At 41.8% G+C, this 5,343-nt stretch overlaps 1 long non-coding RNA gene across 12 annotated transcripts; it reads left to right on the plus strand.

The window, feature by feature from the left end:
* The first annotated feature begins 854 nt into the window (after positions 1 to 854).
* Positions 855 to 4,572, plus strand: LOC123150640 (uncharacterized). Of its 12 annotated transcripts, none has more exons than XR_006475259.1 (8): positions 855 to 1,309; positions 1,620 to 1,687; positions 1,783 to 1,887; positions 2,043 to 2,219; positions 2,379 to 2,769; positions 3,126 to 3,182; positions 3,387 to 3,522; positions 4,268 to 4,572. It is a non-coding gene; the product is annotated as an uncharacterized lncRNA (long non-coding RNA). The 12 variants fall into 12 exon arrangements; XR_006475261.1 differs by having other exon boundaries at positions 2,379 to 2,721; XR_006475265.1 differs by having other exon boundaries at positions 2,379 to 2,470; positions 2,605 to 2,769; positions 3,387 to 4,572.
* Positions 4,573 to 5,343: the final 771 nt, after the last annotated feature.

Genomic DNA, 5,343 nt, shown 5'->3' on the forward strand with positions numbered 1-5,343 from the left:
GTTTTCCATAACAGTTGCCCGTAAATGTATCATTTTTATAGAAAAATGTAAGTGGTTTCAAATGGTGTCTCCTAAGAGAATTCTAACATATAAGGAGGTAGGGGACCCGCCCTCTCGATTGCTCGCTCGATTTCGCTCAGTTTTGGTCGTTCGATAGATTTTGGTCAGGTCAACGCAACTGCATCAACCGTTTGATTTTTATTATATCTGTTTTGACCCAGGTTCTTTCATGGCTCTGCATGACTGGTGGGCTCAACGGGATCTTTCATTGGTTGGGTTTGATTTTCTCGCGTGAACGAATCCTGAAGTGTCATGTGTCTCACGCGCTGACGGCGTCGTGCGCACGTCATGCGTCGTGGGTGGCCGGCGCATACCCACCCAGATTTGTGCACCCTTGTTTGTGTTCCCCAATGACAAGTGGGCCGGTGTTGCTCCTGGCCCCGCTCGTCGGCTGCGATGGCTGTGCGTCTGTTGCTTCTGGTCCCGCTCGTCGGCTGCGGTGGTTGTGCGTCTATGGGATGGATCCGGCTTGCCTGCTACCTCTTCATGCTCCCATCCGTGCTCCCACTCCATCCTACTGCTGTCTTTTTTTTCTTTTTTCTTTTTAATCTAATCATCTCCCCCCTGATTTTAAGGGGTGGAGCCGAGTCTTATTTTGTTCCAATCAAATTATGCTACTATGCGGGAGTACGGATGAACGCACGCGGGAAGCAGGCAAGTCTGGTTCCTATGGATGAGGTGGTCGCGTGTGGGCGTGTGGCGTCGCGGTGGTTGGTTGCGTAGACTGCGCAGGGTGGGCTGGCGCATGTGCACGTGGGCCCCTGGGCTGACCGATGCATAGTGCGTGTGTCGTGGGTGCCTCATCTCCTCTCGCGAGCGCGGCTTCAGTTTCCCTTTCTATCTCTTCAATATCCAATGTCGTGCTGCTACCGCCGTCGGCGCCGCCGTCAACGCCTCCGCCTCCGCCTCGTCCTCTTGGGGTTTCTGATGCTGCCGCTCCGACGAAGGTCGCCGCGCCGCTGGTGCTTAGATTCATGGAGGGGAACAGCAGCCACGCCACACGGCATGCCTCGCCGTGCCGCATGGTGGCCGAGAGGCGGCCGCCCCATGCTCTGCCTGCGCCGTCTCATCGTCTTCATCGACAGGAGGCATCTCTGCCGGCCTTATCCCATCACCATCGCCTCCCTTCCCTACGAGAGCGACGGATCCAATAGCTTGAGCTCGGATCGCTTCCAGGTGCTTGCGGCCGCCGCCCAGCTTGCGCTCACTTGCTGACCTTGAACTCTAGCCGCAGCAGATCGTCCATGAGGTATCTTGCTCTCTTATCGTTCTCAATTTACATCTTGTTTATCACATGTACCCAGGCCAAAGCTAATGCACATTATTTGCCTGATGAAATGGCCAAATAAATGTAACAGTTTCACGTTCTCAATCAGCACATAATAAACTTATAAAAAGTTATTTCAATAAAGTTTGTTTTGTACGGAAAATTGATAAGCTCTGTTTACTTGTTTCATTGAGCAATCTGTTCATCGGTGAATTTTTGAATCAGAATTTTAGTGCAGCTTCTGTTCAATATAGTATGTGCATGCATGATAGTCCTGACCGTTCCTTTGCAGTCCAGCTTCTACTCGATCCTGGCGTCCAGGGGTGTGGTTACGATTGCTTCTTCTAGACACATTACCAGGTATATATGATCCTGTTTTTCATTTCCCCCTTTGCTTTCTTTGTTAAGTTTTGTAATAAAAAAAGCTCATGTAGGAATCTGGCTTGAATATGCAGTCTCTCACAATGGAAGAGATCATGTTATGCAGTCTCGCATAATGGAAAAGAGAAGATGATTTTATGTCAATTGGACTCTACATGGATGGAAATGAAAACACCAGAGTGAACTCTTTTTCCTTGCTTAAGACATTAATTCATACAGCATCTCATCGTGTTATTCTGATTTTATACCCTTATGCTCTTGACAATAGTTTCTTAGCTTTCCAAAACTCAGAAGTAATTTACCTTCCCCTCATATTTTAATTGATTTTGTGCAGACTAATATAATACCAAGGCTCAAACCAGAGTTGGACGACCTCTTATCTCTAAACAATAGAAATGCAGAGCAGTCCATGGAAGCTTCCCTACGCTATTACCGCACCGCTTGATATACTGAACTTGATTCCTCGGTGCATATAAAATGATACGACTGTATTTACATTGGAGTAGGCAAGGTAAAACTAGGCTCCATCTCTGCTAATCTGTTTTGCCAATTGGATTCGCACCCTCTGGAGAGAATGTTTATTTACTCATTTTTGTTTTACCTGGCATATGTGAAATGATACAATTTGTATTTACATTGCCACCATCTTGCTAATATATGTTTGCTGCAGTAATGGTTTCTAGAAGATAGACAAGATCAAGGACTCCAACAGGCACACTGGCGGCTCGAAGAACTCACTGGGAAGATGAGCGAGTGCAAGCGGTAAGTCTTGTTGAACGCTGTCGTTGTTGTTCCTACTTGAGCCTGCAATTTCATATCTTCTGCATGTGGCATGATGAATTTTATCAATTTCTTTACTTGGAGAATGTATCACCGCCGAGTTCTTTTTTACGTAGATATATGCCATGGCTTCTTGCAGCTTAATCAAAGAATTTGATTGTGTACTCAAAGATGAAGAGAAAAGGAATACTTCTGAGGCCAACAAACAACTAAATGTCAGGAAGCAATTTATGGTTGGCAGTTTCCTTCATTGACGTCTTTGTTGTGTCATGTTCCACAATGTATAATTTCTATCTTTGTGTGTTATGATAGCTCATCAAGATTTTGAAATACCTAAATTTGTCCTGAAATTATTTGCTTAGCAAAGCTTTCTTTTAGTATCAATGTATTTTGCATAGCATTTCAATGTACACAATCCTTTTTACTTAAATATGAGCAAGGACAGAGCCAAAACTACAATTCAACCTCTATTTACTTGGCATATGTGAAATGATACAATGTTTATTTACTCATTTCTCTTTTACTTGGCACATGTGCCCTTCATTGATAAATCTCAATTTCTTAAATTTCATTTTTCGTACTATTGTAACTCTCTTGGTGCTAATAGATGTGCTATTCGGTCGCCATGATGTTGCAGGTACCAAAGTAGCCTTGCAATAAGAGGATTGAACTATTCGATGCTGGTAATGACCAGGTAGCTAACATTGAAATGGCATCATGTAAAATTAAGTACTCCCTCGGATTCATATTAGTTGTCGTCGGTTTAGTACAACTTTAGTACAAAGTTGTACCATACCAGCAACAATTAATATGGATTGGAGGGAGTATCATAATTTTGTGTTACTATTTATTAATCTTCCCCTGAAAGGTTAACATTCTCATCCAACTACCTCATTAGTTTTTGCAGAAATGTCAAATCAACAACTCATTCATTCTGGAATGAAACAAATGGACCAAACAGACCAAGCTATTGAGCATTCGAAAACGGCGCACTGCAAACTTACACTCTATTTTGTTGTTCATTCTTTCATAAGGTATTTAGATAGAGGAAATTAGGTGCTCCTCTACCTCTCTCTCACTCGCATTTTGATTGCCTAATATGCCGATTTTCTAAAGGTGATGTGTGCAGCTCCCTCCTGGTTTTAGTTTGAGCATGCTTCTCTCCATGGGCCTCTCTATTTAGGATTTGTGTGGATCTTGATTCATAGCAGCACAAACTTGGATATGCTTCTTTTCTCCATGGGATCTTTCAAAAATGAAAAAACAAACCCAGGAGCAAGACTTGGGCAGCAGTTTAAATAATGGTTCCCTGCACATCAGTTTATTTCCTTGCATTGGTTCTTTATGTTATAAGTCACACTTTCCTATTTTGTCAAAGAAAGAGTGGACTCATTCATGGACTTCTACCATATATATTAACACTGGTATGCTGATCAACCCAGTGATCCTCTGATCCTAAATCATTTTCCGAGAAACACTATGCTTTTCTCTATATCAAGGTAGTACTGTGTCAAAGTGATGCTTCTTTGTGCTACATTCATCTATTTATTTGGAAGTTCGAACTAATTTTGTGTTCATTTTTACTTATTGCATGATTCATCTGTGTAAAACCAAGAAGATGCCTCTTAAATTTTGTGTATTTCTGAAATATGTTCTTTTTATCATCATCAGATACAAAAAAATTCCATTTCATGCCTATTCCTAATTTATTATTTTCTCTAGCTGCAAAATTTTATTAGGACTATGATTCTCACTTTTTGCGTATGGATGGATATGCAGATTGAAATTCAAGTTGCTCCAGGATTCCTTGCTAATGAACAGACAGGCGCATAAAGTGACAAATACCCAATCTGATTGATAAGCTGGCTGTCCATGTACACACAATATTCAATTTTTTAGTCTATGTGAGGAAGTGAAAGCATCTGTGAGTGCATGTAGATATATTTTGTCAACCTTTTTTTTGGTTACCAAACTCCGGTGTGTAAGGTATGAGAGGACCATGTAAAATTTCTTTTAAAAACGATTTTCGTTATGCGCACCTCTGCCCAGATTGGGTATGGTGGTACTAAAAAGTGATGCTCTAATGTTCGTCTATGTTGTGGAGTTGGTTCTTTTGAAGTTGAAGTAGCATGTGTTTGTACGGTAATCTTCTCAGTTTTTAAGCTTCAGCTACAAACATATATGCCATCCACTTTCAGATTTCAGTGTAGGCTTATAGGGGGTGGATCATTGGGCTGTGTTCAGAATTAGGGCTTGAGAGAAAGAAAATAATTAAATACCAGGTTGTATAGAGTTGCTATCATTTTGAATAATAATGATGCTCTTAATGACCCTTATTGCTTATATTGTTTGTGCTCCTCTGAAGCAAAATTAGGACTAAATTAAAAGATGGGCCTAAATGCCACACAACTGATGATTAAAATATAAAAAACTATCGCTTCCATGTTACCCAAATAACACAACAAATTGTGCATGCTAAGTATAAAGAGGGTCACAATTCATGCCATTTGTGCTTACTCAAACCTGAAGCTAATAACAAATGCAAATATTTTCAATCGCGGGCATGGCTTTAGCGTGCCTCTGCGCCATTTGGCGCAACGGGTCCACTAGTTATAAGAACAAGTCACTCATCACAGAAACATGACCAAGCAACGGCAACTTCCATACTACAGCAGCCAAGACTAAGATTGCTTAGGCTAATGCCAGCCCTCTCAGGCTTAAAAGTTGCCTCGCTACTCTCAACAACTTGTTTCTCATTAATCGAAATTGCCATGAGCTGAACCTTCAAAAACTTCTCAAGTCCAACAGAAACCACGCGACACGAGAGCTTGGTCACACCATTGGCATCGACAGGC

This window comes from Triticum aestivum, chromosome 7A (assembly GCF_018294505.1).
Source record: "Triticum aestivum cultivar Chinese Spring chromosome 7A, IWGSC CS RefSeq v2.1, whole genome shotgun sequence".
In the NCBI taxonomy this organism is placed as follows: Eukaryota; Viridiplantae; Streptophyta; class Magnoliopsida; order Poales; family Poaceae; genus Triticum; species Triticum aestivum.